The sequence below is a fragment of the Pinus tabuliformis genome, chromosome 4_2 (assembly GCF_031772625.1).
Source record: "Pinus tabuliformis cultivar Carrire ecotype Pingquan chromosome 4_2, CPIR1, whole genome shotgun sequence".
Classification (NCBI taxonomy): domain Eukaryota; kingdom Viridiplantae; phylum Streptophyta; class Pinopsida; order Pinales; family Pinaceae; genus Pinus; species Pinus tabuliformis.
The window spans coordinates 504098750-504119581 of record NC_142304.1 but is presented as its reverse complement, the minus strand read 5'-3'; the positions used below and the strand labels follow the sequence as shown (position 1 = coordinate 504119581).

The 20832-nt window shown below is 35.2% G+C and overlaps 1 pseudogene; it reads left to right on the top strand.

Annotated features, from left to right (window-relative positions):
• The first annotated feature begins 6845 nt into the window (after positions 1-6845).
• Positions 6846-19654, top strand: LOC149170204 (uncharacterized protein At5g49945-like; annotated as a pseudogene).
• The last annotated feature ends 1178 nt before the right edge of the window (positions 19655-20832 follow it).

The window sequence follows — 20832 nt, the reverse complement described above, 5'->3', positions numbered from 1 at the left end:
CCAAGTGTGATGGCATAACCACTTGATTAAAAGGATTATCTTCAAAGTATTCAATATAATGACCAACACATAGCCATAAAAGGTGTAAGTACACGTTCATGAGGCATCATAAATTTTATTAAAGGTGATGCACCCCCACCAATGTGGGTAACACAAAGTCATATGATGCAAACTATTGTGAAGGCATGTAATATGCATCACACACTTGACAACATGAACATGATATGCCCTACCAACACTATACACCCCTATATGAGGCCACGCATGGGCGTCCATAGCATACATGTGGTACTACACCTTGTAGAGTTGTAAGGCAGAAATATGAGCCACATGTTATAGTATGGTCATAATGTTTTTCATTTAGATTATTAAACGTTACCAACAATGTGGCAACAATATAAGTTATGTGACAAAGAACATATATGAAATTATGGTCATAGAACATAATACACTCCCTTATATGTGAGGTTGATTAAATGATGGCAATCACACTGCCATAACTATTCATGCATAAATATTAATCAGTTTTTTCAAGCCTACACCATGTATATCAACAAAGATTTATAAAGTTGTAAATAGTATACCTGTGGACCATACATAAATGGATTTGATCATTGATCTAAAGTTATGAGACATGATGTGTGCTAACTCTATCGAAGCCTGACAAGCACGTCTGGACTCACAACTAAATAGAAGTAGTTGTAAGGGAGATTTCTAACTCACCCTTATTCACTTTCATTCCAAAAGAAGAACCTAATCTCATTGTCCCTTTAAGACCTTTGTTTATTGCTCACAACCACTGAAGGGAATCATTGGAAACTGACTCAAGGATATATAAAGCTTGTGGTCACAGGTTGGTGGAAATGTAACTAGTTTGGGTCTTCATCATTTTTTTAAGGGTGGTTCACAAACATTGGGTGGCTACTACATCCATGATAAAATCCAGGCAGATCAACCTGAAGGGATCTACCTGTCAGTAAAACAAGCAGGGCCTAACCCCAAGGGTGTCGAGGAGATTTGACCTCGTGACGTCCCAACGATGAGGTGCTTAGCAACGGGAACTCCACCAACTAAGCTAACCCTTGGGGTTGTTTGGGTCTTCATCATTGTTATTGTACTCATTTCAATATGTATCTTACGTAACAAAAAAAAGAATAAAACAAAAAGTTATTATTTTAAAGCATGGGCTTCATGCTCTTTATTGATGGTCTTCTAGGTTAAATCATGTTCTTCATGCTTCTAGCGTTTGTTAGGTCATAGGATATATTTTCATGAGCCAAAAGCATCAACATCATGATTGTAAGACCCTTGCAGGTAAGAAGTACCTTGTAAAAGAATTTATTTTTGAGTCTAGAAATTCATGGAAGCCTCCTAGCACAAGTCGACTCTTGGCAAAGACAAGTCAGCCTAGAAAGGGGTATTTGACCCACACATACGAGTATAAATAGAAGCAGTTCGACCTCATTTGTTCACCAATTTGATCTTCAATCAAGGAACTCAATCTAAGGTGTGAAGTTGAGGAAGGAAGACAAGAAATAAAAGGAAGAAGGAAGCAGTAGCTGGAAGGAATAAAAAATGAATTTTTTCCCTAATTATCTATCACACATGTGAGTTTCTAGAGTAGTTGCAGGCGTCAAATTTTATAAAGTAACTGTACAAATAAATATGAAATCCTTTGTATTGGATGAGCTGCATAAATAACTAATAGCTAGTCATCCTAGTTACAAAAAGTTGATCACAATTTTGAGAAAGGATTCTTATCGACCCAAATGAAAATGAAAAAGAAGACACTTGAATATGTAGCAAGATGTGTTGAATGCTAGCAAGTTAAGGCATCTCATCAACATCCTATTGGTTTGTCACAACCATTACCCATTCCTGAGTGGAAATGGGAGACTATTTCAATGGATTTTATTACTAGGTTACCAAAGATTAGAAAGCAACATGATGCAATTATGGTTGTATTTGACAAACTCAAGAAGGTTGCACACTTTATTCCAACAAAATCCACATTTAAGGCTATAAATATTGGAGATTTTCACACTTCATGGGGTACCTAAGGTTATAATTTTAGATAGAGATGCTAAATTCATCTCAAAATTACGGAAAGGATTATTTCAAAACATGGGAAGTAAGTTAAAATTTAGTACATCCTATCATCCTCAAACTCATGATCAAACATAAAGGACTAGTGAGATATTAGAGGACATGTTAATGATGCACTTAAAAGATAAGAATGTTACTACTAGAGATGAATTCATTAGATTTGAATGTTTTATTTTATAGTAATGGACAGTTAAGAAAATACATTAGCTATAAAAAAATGTCAATGTACAAAGGTTCTTACTACATAAAAATATGCAAAATGTAACTAGGTATAGGTAAAGGTCACATATAAAATTATAAAAATGTCATACAGGAGCATGAAAAGGAAACTTTAAGTTTAAAGAAGAATAAATTGTTATATTTATTCTCATATATATTTAAGAATGTATCATTGTACATACTATTATAATGGTGTATAAATACATCCACACTTCCATTTATTCTAATTGTATGAAAAGCTAGAGTTGTAGAAACATGGTTATGTTTAGTATATACTACTAATGTCATAACAAAATGGATGTATTTAGTTGTAACCTATTTAGCATTAACAAAAGATAGTGTCATAGATTTGAAGAAAGAGAAAAGTAACATTATAAGGACAATAGAAGTAAAAAAATTAGAAGATAAGAAGAAAATGTATATATATATATATATATATATATATATATATATATATATATATATATATATAATTTCAATTGTAGAAGGAGTTAACAAAACATTTTGTATATAAAAAAAAGTATTTATAATAACTCACTCAAGACTCTTATTAGGCATCCTTCCCTACTAACGTAGGGGAAAACAAAATATTCCAAGGAACTGTAGCTCCAGGGTATTTGCATAATGAAAAATCAAGACGAAACATGGTAAGACAATAGATGTTGTCTTCGCTGAAGTATAACTCTTATGCTTAGAGAAGAGAGAATACAAGTAGTTTTTCCAAGTTGGAAAAGAAAGTTCAACAAAGAAATTACTTGGTCCACAAATCTAGTTAAAACGTCAAAACAACTGCAAATTTAGATTTAGAGTATGTAAAAATTAAAGAGGAAATTTAGAAAACTGAAAAACTAGGAGGAGAGGAATATGAATTTTCAATTAACAAGCAAAATTTATTGTTATTTAGTGGAATGATTTACATACCAATTGAAATAAATCTGAAATCCTTTGTGTTGGATGAGCTGCATAAATCCAAGAGAAAGAGTTACAAAAAGTTGATCACAATTTTGAGAAAGGATTCTTATTGACCCAAATGAAAATGAAAAAGGAGACACTTGAATATGTAGCAAGATGTGTTGAATGCTAGCAAGTTAAGGCATCTCATCAACATCCTATTGGTTTGTCACAACCATTACCCATTCCTGAGTGGAAATGTGAGACTATTTCAATGGATTTTATTACTAGGTTACCAAAGATTAGAAAGAAACATGATGCAATTATGGTTGTATTTGACAAACTCAAGAAGGTTGCACACTTTATTCCAACAAAATCCACATTTAAGGCTATAAATATTGGAGATTTTCACACTTCATGAGGTACCTAAGGTTGTAATTTTAGATAGAGATGCTAAATTCATCTCAAAATTACGGAAAGGATTATTTCAAAACATGGGAAGTAAGTTAAAATTTAGTACATCCTATCATCCTCAAACTCATGATCAAACATAAAGGACTAGTGAGATATTAGAGGACATGTTAATGATGCACTTAAAAGATAAGAATGTTACTACTAGAGATGAATTCATTAGATTTGAATGTTTTATTTTATAATAATGGACAGTGGAGAGAACATAGTTGCATGGAAATGGAAACATGGCTACATATTGAGGTCAAAGTAGTGGCAAGGTGAAAGTATTGTGGCATTTGGAGGCACATGTATGGCAAAAGGGAAAAAGAAAAAAAACTTTAGAGACAATTGTTTTCTTAAACTACATGAAAATAGATGTATGACTATAAGACTTGGTTAAGCCTGTGTAACCCTAGTAAAGTCAAAAGTGATAAGTGGATGGCATGAGGTTTTCCTCAAATATTTTCTGTATGTAAATTTTAAAGGAAGGATTAGTAGATAAATTTGACTTAGTCAAATGTCAATTGTTATATAAATTTGACTCGTCAAATGAGCTTAGTATATAATAATGAGGTCAAAAGTGAATAGGTGTTGGACTCACTCAACTAGTAATTTTATATTTAACCAAAAAGTAATTAAAATTTCATAGATGATTTTTTTCATAAAAGTTTTTTCAAAATAACTTTGTTAATGTTATTTTTATATTATAATTACTTAAAAAAGACTTTAATACTTTTTAATTATTATTATTTATTCATTTGTAATTTTTTTATCAAATTTAAATCAAATATTATTTTATCTTGTAAAATTTAAATGAAACAAATAATTAATTTTTCAAAATTTAAAATTTTAATGAATGATATTTAAAATTTGAATGAATGCTCTTTTGAAATAGAATTTACTATCTTCTTCCATTTTAATTATAAAGTTTGAAATATTATCCAAACATATTGTAATGAAATTAATTGTATAAGGTTAAATTAATTGTATAAGGTTAATGTTATTATTATAATTATTTTGTTTTTATAATTTTAAATTTAAAAAATAATATTAATATTTAATTTTTATTTTTATTTATAATTAAAATAATATAATTATTATAGAAAATATTAATTTGGGAAATCGTATTGGTGGTTTCGTTGATTTGTTTTTTATTATATGGTTAATTTTTATTTGGAATTTTTATAAATTATGAATAATTAATTTATTGCAACATATTTTTTTAAATGAATTTGAGATCATGAGAAAAAAATAAATGAATTTTTATAAATTGTGAATAATTAATCCATTGCAACATATTTCTTTCATCACCACAAAAATTCAAAACTATATATTTTAAAGAAATTATGAATATTCTTATATAACTAAAAAATTATTTTATTTTTAAATTAATATTTTAAATTAAAATAATTTTGAAATTTCATATGCAACAAATTTTTTTTTTACATATTGATACTCTTATCACTTGATTTTGATTAACCTATTTTATACTCTTATCACTATTTCGATTGACTTATTTTATCATTAAAAAAATATATATTTTAAACATAAATTTTGTATAATTGGATATGGGAGTATTTAATATCATCTCATTTTTGTTTATAGCGTTGAATTCAAATTCAATTTTAATAAAAATTATGATTTTTACATTGTGTGGAGAAAGTATTTTCAGCCTAATATAATATTTTAAAATGTAATATTTTTATTTTAAAAAATAATATAATAATTTTATAATTTTTTTAATAAATTTGTTTTTATTTTAAAAACTAAAAAAAATAAAAATAATATCTAGAAGGATAACTTAATTGATCAAGTTTTTGTTGCTAAGTTTCTCGCCTATCAAAAATTTATGGGTCAAATGATGTCTTTGGGGTTAGGCTTTGTTAGTTTGGCGGATATGTAGATCCCTTTTTATTGATCTACCTAGATTTAGGCCTTGCTAGTTTGGCCGACATGTAGATCCCTTTTTATTGATCTACCTAGATTTTTCGTTGGATATAAATCCCTTTTTATTGATAAGGTAAACCACCGGTAATAAAATTAATAACAATATTACAAAGTTACTTTTTATTAAAATTATAACCATGCAACCAATCATTGTAACTATAATCATGGGTGGGTAAACCCTCCAAGAAAAAGTGAAGTGAAAAATAAAAACCATATGTACAACATTGTAGGCATAAATCCTCAGTGAAAACAAGAGTATGGAATCTCTAAATTACAGATTCATCGTTAAGAAAATATGTTAGATAACAAAGATGACCTAGGGAAAATATGTTCGGTAACAAATATGACGAAGGGTTCATTTAAAGAGAAGAGAAACCCCGTAGAAGGTAGCATGCTACTATAGAGTCAATGGGAGGTGAGTAAAATCATGGAAGCCGACCTGTGAGCCATCCCAAAAGAATTTAGGTCGACCTTCAATTTGACTAGAAGTCTCGACGTATACGAGATAAAGGATTTATTTTTCCTTGAAACTATACAAGTACACATAACAAGCGAAGAGAGATTGGAAAAGAGAATAATAAAGTAAACAAATCTGAAAGAATAATTTTGAAGGGTTTATGAGAATCCATGCTTACCTCTGAAAACCAGGATAAATGTCCTTCATTCAACATTGTCAGGATAGAAGACTATAAGTTAACATAGAAATGAATGATAAAAGTTTTTCCACAACATCACCCGAAAGAAAATGTTTCTTACCTTATTATAACAAGTGCTGCATGCAGCCGGTAGTCCCTGCCGTAAGCGAATGGCCTCCCTCAAGCACAAATGAAGCCCTTTTCTGATTTGTGCACCATTTCTCGTGCTTTCGGCAAAGAAGCTAGCTGACATCAATTCATGTGGGTGCTGCGCAGTACGCCTTTAAGGTCCTTTAAATCCAGAGAGAAAACAAAGCTTTTCCTTTAAGGTGCTGTTGCAATTGTGTGACAATTGTTGCCGTTGCAAAATAGACGGGATCCGCAAGCACTAACTGGAACGAATTGTCCAAAACTAGTCGTTATTCGTTGATGTTCACTGACCACACCTGATTAATTGTCCAAAACTAGACGTTATTCGTTGATGCTCACTAACGACAGGTGATTAAGGGTGATTTCGCCATTACTCTTGTGCTGGTATCAGAAATCACAGCATGCTTGTCGGGTTATGTTCGGGTTTCACTTGTGCTCCTTGCGATGTTGATAATAGATGGCAGGGTCCTCATAGGAAAACAGGCTAACTGTTCCATTCCATTACTCGCCGATGCCAATTCCCCATTTCATTTCTTCTGTTACCAGACAGGGGCATATGGCCGGCTGGCCCGAGCAGATTCCAGCTCTGTTTCAAAACTGATGGAAGGCACAAGAAATTTTGGGATCTTGGATGGTGATGGGGACAATTCGACTGTTCACAACCGGGAGGGAAGGATTCTTGTAATGGGAGATCTGGCCTGGCCAAGACACACGGAAGAGCCCGTCCATGTAGCAAAGACTCTGATGTGGTGGACGATCAACAGAGGAACTTCAAAACTTGTGAATGGAACAATGAGAGCTCTGGGACGAGCACGGTCATGTCTGAGGGCAAGAGGAAGAATATGTATTATAGGTTGCTTTCTGTGACCTCCACCGGAAACCCAAGCGGCGCAGATATAATTGTTAGATGGAAGAACCGTGAGTATCAGCAACAGCAACAACACAAGTCTGTTTTTGGGCAGATGAGATGCCATTCGGAGCGGGAGTTGAAGGGCATCCTGCCCGCACATGTGTTCGCCAAGATAAGAGTCAAAATCGTAACGCCTCCTACAATGCCAAGGCAAATGATAGTGCCATACGAACTTGATAAGCTCAAGTATAGAATTCCCATTACTAATTGCATCAGTAAAAGATAAGTCCACCAATGGATGCTTTGTCCCACAATTCATATTATTCTCTTGAAGCAGCAAATCATTGAACTGTACCAGTGTTATTTTATATAAGCAGACATGTGCTTCAGTCTTATCATTGTGATTTGGATGAAGAAAGGCCACTTCGCCTGAACCCCATGTCAAACCGGGTTTTATTTCTAATAGAGTGATTTGGTCCCCTGACATTTCATTAGAGACATGTTTAAATGATACCTAAGGGAAGGATGCTCCAAGACAATCATTGCCCACCTCAGAAGCATGCCTATATAGTATATGCATACCCAACCATATCTAATATCCACGCATGGTTGAAGGAATTGTGTGACTGAAAGTTCAATTCACTACACAGATTTCTCAGGGGGTCAATGAAATGATCCAGCTATTCCAAACTCTTCTCTTCAATAAATTGAAAGAAGCAAATAGCTTGCTACAAGTGAAATTTAGAAGCAGGCCTGGTGCTGGATATTGTCCTATGGAGTGAGGAATACATGCCATTACAGTGCAGAAAGTGGATTGAATTATGGGAAAAATGGATTTTCATAGGATTCTATTCCAAACTTACTGAAAAGGTTTGCTTCTGTATTCACACTTGCAGACTCATCAGACTTCTGCATAATCAGATAAGAGTCAAAATCGTAAGGCCTCCTACAATGCCAAGGCAAATGATAATGCCATACGAACTTGATAAGCTCAAGTATAGAATTCCCATTACTAATTGCATCAGTAGAAGATAAGTCCACCAATGGATGCTCTGTCCCACAATTCATATTATTCTCTTGAAGCAGCAAATCATTGAACTGTACCAGTGTTATTTTATATAAGCAGACATGTGCTTCACTCTTATCATTGTGATTTGGATGAAGAAAGGCCACTTCGCCTGAACCCCATGTCTTTGTGTAGAGGCCACAATATTGGTAGAATAAACGGCATGGCTATCGATGGTCATATTGAATTTTCAAAAGGTATAGGTATCGTTATGAACCTAGCTAGCTATGCTGAACCTTGGGCATTTACATTGATTTCTGAGTTCAGGTATTTTAAGAAAGAAAAACCGGGTTTTATTTCTAATAGAGTGATTTGGTCCCCTGACATTTCATTAGAGACATGTTTAAATGATACCTAAGGGAAGGATGCTCCAAGACAATCATTGCCCACCTCAGAAGCATGCCTATATAGTATATGCATACCCAACCATATCTAATATTCACGCATGGTTGAAGCAATTGTGTGACTGAAAGTTCAATTCACTACACAGATTTCTCAGGGGGTCAATGAAATGATCTAGCTATTCCAAACTCTTCTCTTCACTAAATTGAAAGAAGCAAATAGCTTTCTACAAGTGAGGAATACATGCCATTACAGTGCAGAAAGTGGATTGAATTATGGGAAAAAAGGATTTTCATAGGATTCTATTCCAAACTTACTGAAAAGGTTTGCTTATGTATTCACACTTGTAGACTCATCAGACTTCTGCAACATGTCTCCTTGGACTTGTGTGCATGTGCATCAGAAATCAACATTATTTGATGAATGTATATAAGCATTGAGCTCTCAATGTCTTCAGAAATATCAAAAGCCACGCATCCCTAGCAAGAGTGTCAAATGACAAGTAAATTTTATGGGTTACGAATCCTCCTTCCAAGGCCTCCAGAAGCTTGTCCATTTTGTTAGTCAGAGAAGAAAACTTTCAACATGGTTTTCAACTCTTCCACCTTCCAAATACAAGTTTGGACTATTTACGGTATTTTACAGTTATGTCGTTGATACAGCTACAGAAATCTACAAAGCTGCTAGGAAGACTAAACTGTAAAATATGCCCTGTTTCATATGAATGCTAGAAATGGCATAACTAAAAACTGTAGCTGAAGTCCTATGAAATGAATCCATGGGTATCATTGGGGCAACTCTACATTATCTTGTTTTTGTTTTTAGGATGTCAGTGATTACAAACAGACCTGAATACAGTGATGGTTGGGCAAGGAATGATCTAGAATTGAAGCATTCGGGATCAAAAACAATAATTCCTTAGTCATAGCAAAAACGATGGCAGGGAGTAATGCTTTAGAACCGACACCAAAAGTAACTTGTAATTCAGTGTGTATATTGAGGAAAAGTCAAGTGGAAGTGGATACATGAAAAAAAAAATCATCAACAACCAAAAAAATAGAGATGGGGTTTTTACCACTTTGAATATACAGGAAAGAATTGGATGCATCTTCTTTAGAGCAACTTGTGCCAACAAGTAATAGGGGATTTTACCATTCTAGCAGCTCTACATTATCTTGTTTTTGTTTTGAGGATGTCAGTGATTACACACAGACCTGAATACCTTAATTTCTTTTGATAGGGCAATGAATTTAGCATGCAATAACAACCTAACAGAAGTCATATTTATAAATAACAAAGGAATTGGAAATGGAAAAATTGATGGAAATGGAAAAATGAGTGCAGCCATATAGTAATTATTTTAGTCAGTAATATATAATTTTTATTTTCACTAAAAAAATACCACTCGTCATGACAAACAGTCCCAAAAAAACATTGTTACTATATTCAATATTCTAGTAATAAAAAGCAATATTACCAGAGTCTTAGAAAAACAATATTACCATTTTCAATATTCTAGTAATAAAAAGCAATGTTACCACATTCAATATTCTAGTAATAATAGATCGTCTCCTCCTCTTATAAAAAAGTTTTCATTTAATCACATGGAAGCAATCCCCACCCTGCCCACCTTTCGAAGCCACTCTAATAGTATTTGGTGAATTTCTGTGATGAGTATGGTAAGTGATTAACACATTTCTTATAGATATTAGAAGTTGGAAGTGTCAGTTAAGGGTAAACATAAGGTGCAAGCAATATAGTTGTACATGATATAAGTGTTAGGTGGATAATATTAAAGTAATATAATAATTACATATGTAACATTCTTCTCGCATTTTTTATATATAAGTGTTAGGTGGATAATATTAAAGTAATATAATAATTACATATGTAACATTCTTCTCGCATTTTTTATTCTTTCAACATTCCAAATGCATTGTATTGAAACAATTTTCATGTAATTAATTATAAACCAAATTTATTTTTAATTGTATTTAAGTAAAATGTTATCTCATATTTTTGCAATATTATTCACATTTTTAGTTTTTTATAATAAACAAAATGTTAATTCCAAATGCATTGTATAAAAAACAATTTCATTTTCAGTTTTTTATAATAAGCAAAATGTTAATTCCAAATGCATTGTATAAAAACAATTTTAATGTAGTTAGGATAAAAGATCCATCAATAATAAGATAGTATCCCCGTTAAAAGAATTTATATGTTGTGAAAATACAAAAACAACAATAATGGATGATAATGTAGTTAGGATAAAAGATCCATCAATAATAAGATAGTATCCCCGTTAAAAGAATTTATATGTTGTGAAAATACAAAAACAACAATAATGGATGATAATCTCATTATGTATTGATACATTGTTTTCATGTCTAAGTGGTCATTGTAAACATTTGGAGCATAACTAAGGTGTGAGTTATTAGAGAAGCATGAAGTTAGGTTAGAGTCATGAACTTTGCCAATTCAAATACAACCATTTCTATATTTCTTTTGTTTTTTTATATTTTTTTTCAAGTATTGTAGTTTTGTTTTCTCTTGCACAAGAAAATGCTCAATGTTAGTAAGGCCAATGTGGTTTAGGTTGAATATAGTGTTTGGATAAGATGCTACTATACAAATTACCTAGATTCAAAGTTCGATGACTAAATGTTTTTATCTAGTAAATCCACTAAATACACACCAAATGCCTCAACCAAATTTTATTAAACCAAATCAATAATTTACATGCAAATTTATTAATTTATGGAACTTGGATTTTGCTTCAACAATTGGCATGAAAGTATGGTCTTTGGAAAATATAACTGCGATCTCCTCAAACAATTTGATTCTACAAGAGAGAATTTCACCCTTGAAGATTAACTCGGATTCCTCTAAGAATTTGGGCTCTTAAGAAATTTGGCTTGCCCAATAAAAACCTTGGAGCTGCTGCAATGGATAAATTGGCTTTGTCTCCACGTTCTCGATCTTATCAAACTTTTTGTTCTCATTAAATCCTAATGGAGAATTTGATTGATTCTTCCCTTGGATCAACTAAGGTGGATAGGCTCACTAGCTAGGGTGGATTAGTCTCACCACCAAAACTGATTCTCATGAGGGTTTCACCTTTGCACATAAAGCTACAAGAGCTCTCCAATTCAAATTCACAAATAATCAGATCTTAAACTTAGTGAGTTCTAATTCTGTTTTTATAATTTTAACATTGGAAAGCCATGGGTCATCAAATAACACCCCTTTTAATTTAATTGCTCAACATCATTAGTTTTTTCATTGTAATGAACCATGGGTGGGCCCATACCAAGGGGCCACACAAGCATTTGGCTTGACTATTGGAGCCCGACCTAGGTGGACCCAAAGGATCGGACCCGCGCCTTGTGATAGAGGGCCAACGAACTAGCAGGGGGGCTTCGACCAATCGGGCTACTAGTTCGAGCTATAACATAATCTTAAAAATGATGTTATATAATTAAATTAATCGATCCCCTTCTCTCGACTATATCCTATAGGAATTAGATGGGATACTAAGTCAACCTCTTGTAGTCATTACTTACAAATGGAAATTACAGTCCTCCCTTCTTGAGATTTATTTTTGTCAAACATATGTAAACTAAGATGTTGTAAAATATGATCTCTCTCTCATGTGGCATCTTCTACTGGGAAGTACTTCCACTTGACAAGATATTCCTTTGATCTATTTGCTTCTCAACCTCCTCTCCTCAACATCCAAAACCTCCCTAGGAATCACAACTAGCCTCCCTTCTTCATTTAATGGGGGTAACTGAGTTGAAGTGGAAACCTGTTTCCCTAGTACCTTCTTGAGACACGACACATGAAACATGTTATGGATCCTTCTTTCCTCTGGTAGCTCCAACTCGTAGGCTACTTCCTTGACTCTTTGTATGACCTTGTAGGGATAATGAAAACACGATTTCAATTATTTTTCCCCTCTTTTCTTTAGTGAAAACTACTTGTATGGTTGCAACCTTAGAAAAACCTAGTCTCCTACCTCAAATTTGTGCTCCACCTGATGTTTATCTGGATTAATATTTTGTTGATCCTGGGCAACTTGCAAGTTTAACTGAAGAACCTTGAGGACATCTTAACTTTCCTATATCTAATCCTTAGCTTTGGGAGCTCTACTGTTTCCAAAAGCCAACTCTGCAAATGAAGGAGTATCATAGCCATATAATTCTCAGAATGGGGTCATACCAATAGACATATGATGAGTGGTATAGTAGCAGTGTTCATGAGGGGGAACGATTTAATCCAATCCCTCTACTACCTTGACACAATTCTGCATATACCCTTCAATTTATTTATTTAAATTTTCTTTTTGGCCATCTGTATGCGGGTGATAATTGGTGATAAAAGTCAACTCTATGCCAACGAACATGAATAAATCCCAGCTGAATGCACTACAAAACCTATTTTCCCTATCTTTGACAATGTATCTAGGCACTTATGGAGTCTAAATATCTCCTTCAAAAATGACTTTGCTACTTGTGCTTCCTTTTATTATGATGAAATCACAAAGAATTTTTCAAATTTGCTCAATTGATCAACCACTACAAGAATGCCATATCAACCTTGCACCTTTGGAAGACCTGTGATGATATCCATGTACAAGCTCTCCCACTTTTACTCGGGAATAGACAAGGGATACAACAAACCTGTAGGATGAGTCTGTTCTGACTTGTTTTGCTAACAAGTCATACACTCTCACATATCTCAGTATATCATCCTTGAGGCCCTTCCAAGAGAACCTCTCTCTGATATGTCTATAAGTTTTGAAATACCCCAGATGCCCTGCTAATGGTGAGTCATGAACAACTCTCATAATATTCTCCTTGAATTTGGATTTAGGGACTAAGTAGATCTTGTCTTTATAAAAGATAATATCATCCACTACTTTGTATTGGTCATCTCGAATGTAGCCATCAATTAACTCACAAACAAATTTGTTCTTGGAATACTCCACTAATAAGAGTGTTTTCCAATCCATTGAGATCTCCATGAGTTACCATGTTGTCAGTTTATTAGAAGGGACGTCCACAATAAAGTTCTTTCGCTTCACATATGCAATGTCAAAGTCATAGACTTGTAGCTTGCTTACCCACTCCTTCTACCTCTTGTTCAAGTCTTTTTGCTCCAGGAAATATCACAAATTGTTGTGGTTGGTGCTAACCACAAATTTACCACCCACCAAACACTGCTTGAATTTATTCAAAGCAGGCGTGATGGTGAGCATATTCTTGTCATAAATAGAGTAGAACCTCTTTGTATCCCTGAGATTTTGACTCTCAAATTCTATTTGATGTTTGTTCTGTGTCAAGACAACCCTTATACCTTCTCTAAAGGCATCACACTCAAGCTGAAAGGCTTGAGTGAAGTCAGATAGTTCCAAAACGGGGTAAGATCTCATCACCTCCTTGAGCTTGTCAAATATTTGTTGAGCATTCCCTATCCATCTAAATTCCCCTTTCTTCATCAATTTTTTCAAGGGTGCAACCAATTGTGATAACCCCTTAACAAAGCACCTATAGTGGCTGCAAAATCCCATGAATCCTCTTATCTCTGTAAGGGTCACTAGTGTTGGCCAATTTAATATGCCCTAAATCTTGTCCCGATGTACTTGTACACCCTGTGTGTTGATCATATGGCCCATATACAAAATCCTTGTTATGCCAAATTCACATTTTGATTCATCTAGATGTCTCAAGTTGTATTCCCATGACTGACTATATACAAGAAGATCATCAAACAACACTAGTAGGAATTTTTGCAACATCCTGTAGAAAATATGATTTGTGCAGGATTGGAAAGTGGTAGGTGTGTTGGTCAACCTAAATGGCATGACCAGGGACTCATAATGCCCATAATGACACCGAAAAGTAGTCTTGTGTACATCCTATTCTCTAACTTTGATTCAATGATACCTAGGTCGAAGTTCAATCTTCGAAAAACAAATTACCCCATGCAACTTGTGGAGCAGCTCATTGATCTTAGGTATGGGGTACCTATTTTTAATTTCCTTCTTATTCAGGGCCCAATAACCAATGCAGATCTTCATGGTTCCATCCTTCTTTTTAACTAATACAACTAATGAAGAAAATGGGTTGAAACTAGGTTGGATGTGCCCCATTTCTAATAGTTCCTTGATCATTTTTTGATCTCCTCGAAATTCATGGGGTGCATGTATGTAGTGGTTATCACTAGCTTTTCCCCCTCTTCTAGCTTGATGGTATACTCAAATCCCCTGTCAGGAGGTTCCTTGGTGGATTGTTTTCGAAGACCTTGTTATGTTTATCAACAATGATTGAATATCTGTGTGATAATTTTGATTGCTTTCTAGAAGTATATTTGATGTAACCAAACAATTTTCTACCCAAGATATGTCACCATGCCTGAATATACTCTCCATTCATTTGGTTGTAACAACTTTAGGTACCATTGGTCATTCCCCCCAGAATCACTTTCTTGCCATCCATTGTAGTGAACTCCATATCCATTATTAGGTAGTGATCCTTCCAGTTCGTCCCTATATATATAAGCCACTGGACACCCAATACAAGATTGGTATCAACCAACTCTACTACATAAATCATCCATGAGTGCGTTGCTCCCCATATTTAGTTCCAATTATGGAACCCTTTTAGTGCTTGTCATAGCATGTCATACCATAATCATGTTATCATATCCTTGTGGCTTAAGAATGATAAAAAAACCAATAATTACAATCCACTTCAAGGGGGAAACATCCTTTTACAATAAATACAACGAACAAAACAATTTTTGATGATCCCAAGACTAGGTCTCCTTAGTATATATATATAGATATGAAACAAGGGGTACAATTATAATAAAATGGGACCATGAGGGGTTCTAGCCTACATAACTATATAACAATAGAAATGTAATCACTTAATATCTAATACTTAAAAACGAGTTTTTGGGTTAACAAAGGGATTATATAGGGCTTAACAAATCATTGAACACTTCCACATCGAACTCCTCAAAATCTTCTCTAGGAATGTCTCTCCTGGCTACCAACGCTGAGTCAATAAAGTTATGGGTTGACCCACCCTTGATTAGAACAATGACTCACGGTCTTTGTGATCTGAATGGAAAGTGGCATCCATCCATGGTATTTACCCATGGTGTTCACCCATGGTATTTACCCATGGTATTGAATGATGTAACTCAATAAGGCATTGCTAATACTATAAATAATGGGCTTCATCTTGCATAAAGGAAAGATTTGTCCTCCACAATGTAATGGTAAATGGATCTTCAATCCAAATAAATAAAGAATTAGGTTGTTTTTTACTCTCTTTCTTTTCAAGTGTTGTTTAGTGTTTAGTTTCATGACACATCTATATGGTTTCTCTCCTTCTTTCTCAATGTTCATGATTCCTGGATCTTAAGCCCCAAGATATGGATTAGTGGTATCAGAGCAAGTTGGTCCAATAGCTCCAAGACTAAGCCATTTATTTGAGATTCTAGTTATTATTCAGGTGGTAGATTGGATTTCCCCTTGGAGAGGGTTAATCCTTTTATTTTTTCACATCAGTCACCATTCGAATTTGGTGAAATCACTAGTGTGGGCCAAAGGCTATATGTCCATTGACTCCCTCATGAAATCATTTGTGAAGGCAAAGGATTGAACCCTGTGGTTGTGGTAGCCATTAAAGTGGTTGTATGCAACTCTAATTCAGAGGGATGAAATGACGACATGCTTTAGACTAGAGATGTGGTGGAGGAACTCTGGATTGGAAACGACATCACTCTTTTCGTGCCTTTCAAGAATGACAAAATAAAGAAGGAGTTGCATAAGTTTTATTATAAATGCAAAATACTCGTCCAGGTTTGAGTCCGGTGGGGGAACGACCTCACGACCACGCTGTAAGCCTGTATCATGCCCAACAATGTTGCTTCCAAGAAGTAGCAGTACATGCTCAGAGCACTTATTGGTCCTAATTTTGTCGTTGCCTTGGTTGATTCCACCCTGGAATACTACCTCACCCTCCAAGAATCAAGAGATTCTAGGGTCAAATATGCTCTGAGCCATGCATAAATTAAGGATGAATACGTGGCATACGCTTGGGAGGATAAGATGTACAAATAATCTGGTAGTTTCTTCTCTCTTCTTATCTTTTCCCACATCCCAACCCACGGGGTTGAATAATACAATTATTTGGAGGATACCATGGACACGACCTACACTTGGCTCACTACTTTTCAAGCCTCTAGAGTGCTCATTGTTCTCCTCAACATTCAAACTAACCCTTTGCTTACCAAGATATCTGGCAAAAGGGTGGCAACTGTGTTGAATGGAGTTTCCCTCTCCAACCTCTCAAGCATAGGAAACACAAGCCTCTATGGCTTGGAAGGTTACAATGACATCAACATGGGTGTTTTGAAAGCAATTCACCCCTGGTACTCTCCCTTAACTAGAGAGATTCCAATTCATCTCAAACTCAGGGAAGGAGATACCAAACTCAAAAATTTTCCATCAACTGAACGAATGAGGGTTTCTTTATTCATTTCTTCTCTCATGGATGAACTGGGTCAAGCTCGGTGACATCTAGAGCTAGACTAACCGATCTATAAAGAGACACATGATGTTGGTAAGAGCTTGGTAATTTCCAGAATCTTCAATAAGAAGATCATCCCTTGGACGGTCTCGTACGCGGTTCCTCATTCTACTACATTGACTTCTTTTGCGTCACCTTTCCATGGAGAAATGAGCAGATTTCCCTAGCTTGTGCAGTGAAATTTGTGATGAAGGATGATATCTTTGAGAAAAATTTCAGTTCATTAGGTACTGGAGATGAAAAAAATACTCCCCTGCTACTGAAATGAGGATAGAATGTCTCCAATTTTTATTCTAGCTAGCGTCGATATTTCCAAGGCTTGTTTGTGACCATGGAGCTTCAGAGTAGGCCTGGTATGATATCTTGGATGTATAATAATATAGTGCCTTGTAAGGATGAGGACAATATCGAGGTTTATATGAATGGGGATGGTATGGATGCTATGGTGTTTGCACTAGCCAGGAAAAAGGGCGCCAAGAGTATGCAAAAGAAGAATAGGGATCTCTAACAATATGCCAGTTTGCTTATGCCACCTTCGAATTAGAAGTGGCTTGGCAAGGTGCTTGTTGCAATGGTGGAGTTCCAGGAGGTGGCATAGGATTTTGATGTAGGCCTGAAGTTTAATTTCAATGTCAACAAGATTTTTATCCTTTAAGCCCAAAATGTTTCAAATCCAGAACCAAAAGAGGAAAGGCTTACCTTACAGGAAAACCATTGGCTCAAGCATTTTTTTCCTTTTTATAATAGCCACCATAGCCAACACACAACCAATCTACTTCAACTTCAGCATGAGGAACTGACCCACATGACCTGACACATGATCACCCTGCTACATTTCGGACCTCGCCAAAAACCCAAGTTGTTGTGCTTTCACTCCAATCTTCCGAGATGACAGACTTTGAGATTATTCCATCAATTATTACTGATTTTTCCATCACTCACTCCATCATATGTGGGAACCTCGACGTTTACTAAAAAATGTATCTTGAAAAATTCTTTCGAGGAGTTTTCTTTGAGAAATATGTTCTAAGACAAAAACTTCATGACGAACCACCTCTCGTCTTCTATCAGGTGTTATCCTTGACCCTTCTTAAAAGTGCGCACAAATACCTTACCTCTGGAGGAGTCAGTTGTACTGTGGTCCCACTTCACTCCGCTCATTCCATGCCACTGACTTCCATGACACCCGACCTTCTCCATATTAGCACACTTCCACGTCTGTCCGGTCCTCGTTGCCCTGATGCATTCCTTTGTATGCTTCTCTTTCAGTCACGCAGGGAAAGAACTCCTGGGAAACGTCACCACGACACTATCTCTTGATGGTTCTTCTGACAAGACTCTGGTTCTATTACTGTGACCCTTGTCAAGTGATGGACTGTCGTTGGAAGTAAAAAAAAAAAACACCACGAAGTGTTGCGTGGCTCACCTGGGTACTCTGTTCTCAGTTCCATTAACTGTTGCTGCCACTCCTTTATCACTCCTACAGGTTTCCAATTCACGCATCCACAAAAGAATAGTCCAATTGTCCTTGTCTCTGGTTATAGTGGCAAAAACAAAGTCTAGGGAGTGGTCTAAGTCCCTTGCAATTATATATATATATGTATGTTTTTATGTATGTATGCAATTAAGAAATGAAATTAGAGATTACGAAGGATTGACTTACAATATTTGTCTGAAAAAAATCACTGTTGCCACACTAATATGAAATTAAGAAATGAAAATAGAGATTGCAGAAGGATTGACTTACAATATTTGTCTGAAAAATCACTCTTGCCACACTGATTATTTTTATTAAATCAATCATTAAATAAATACATCACTACGAGTCACTCGAGATCCATAGAAATAGGATCAAATGGACCAATTTAGGAAAAATGAACCAAATCCCAACAATTATCTAATTTAAATGAATTACATGGAAATCCAAACCAACTCTATCCTAACAAACCCACTCATTAAGGAACCAACTGCTCTGGTAAAAGATTTTTACCTCTCAGTCAATAGATTTTACGGATGCCTCTACATCATATTTGGTCCCAGATATCATGTTTGATCAAGCTTTTAATGAAAAATCATTTGCCAAGTATGGTAAGGGTCTCTTTTCATTACATTTCATAGATCAATACATATCTGGTTCACATAGAAAGATACTTAGGTTTAAGTTTGCTCCATCCACCAGCAATATGGTTGATGTTAAACCTTTTATATTGATCTTATTGGGCGCTACAAGATAAGCACTCATGCTCATGCCAAAGAAAACTTTGCAAGAACAAAGGTCAATCATGAGTTATATAAAGAACAACAGATTGCTCGACAAGAAGTAATTCAGAGAAGAAAGGAACACAAGGAGTACCAAACCAACAACTTGGTCATGATTTTTGTTTGAATTTCACATCTTCCTTTTCTTCTTTTTGACAGAGCTCTACCTTTTGACAGATGCCATTATTATGATATTTGACCTTACTAGCTTATATTTTGCTGTAGTGATGGTTCATCTGATCCTTGGCACAACTCCAACCATGTGATTTATTAGTTCTATAGTAATATCTTCAACTATGTAAAGCTTGGCCACTCTGGTTCGCATGAGCCAGAATTCACATCTATCGTTGCTAACAAAGGCTCAATTAATTTCAAGGCATTTGATAAGGTGTCTGCAGATCATGCATTACCATTTTAGAGGAAGAATCCAGACATTGTACTCTATATGTACTTTACTTGTGAGGTGTGTCACCCAATGCACCTAGGTGACACAAGAGGCACACTCATCTCCCACTATTTGTCTCGCTGATAGGGGTTCCCATGGTGATAGGATTATCTTTGAGGACTATTGTGAAGTGTACTTCTGGCTGTGACAAAATACCTCTCCTAATTCCGAGTTAATGTCATGGTGGAACTATCAAATCATAGCAATGGGAAACAAAAGTGTGAAACTTGAGTACTTGGAGGAAACCTTTACAACATCTAATTGGATAGTGAGAATTTACAATTATAAGCCACTATCTTTTTACCATACCTTGGCAGACTGGAAAGCGAACTATCCCAAAGTCCATTTTCTAGGCCATACACTATTAGCATCACATTTAGCCCACGAGATTTACAGGGTATCTCTATCCTCATGCCTTTGTTCATCATGGTTATGGTTCACCCACAAACCCATGATTATGGTTCAACCACACAAAGCACTTGCCATTGAAGTCCATTTGCTAGGCCATAGACTATAAGTATCACAGTTGGCCCACAAGAATTACAGGGTATCTCTATCCTTGGAGCTTTGTTCATCATGGTTATGGGTCAAGCACACAAAACCCTTGCCATTGAAGTCCCATCTGCTAGGGAATACACTATCAGTATCATAGTTTGCCCACAAGCATTACACGATAAATATATCCTTGGATTTTCATTAATCATGGTTCTGGGTCACCGACACAAAAGCCTTCTCTTAATTGTATCATATTCAACAAAAGATTCTTTGGAGGGAACTTGATGCAATGGGAACCATTGCTTCCTAAGGTGGGAGGATTAATTTGAATGGAATGTTGCGTCCACCCATGGTATTTACCCTTG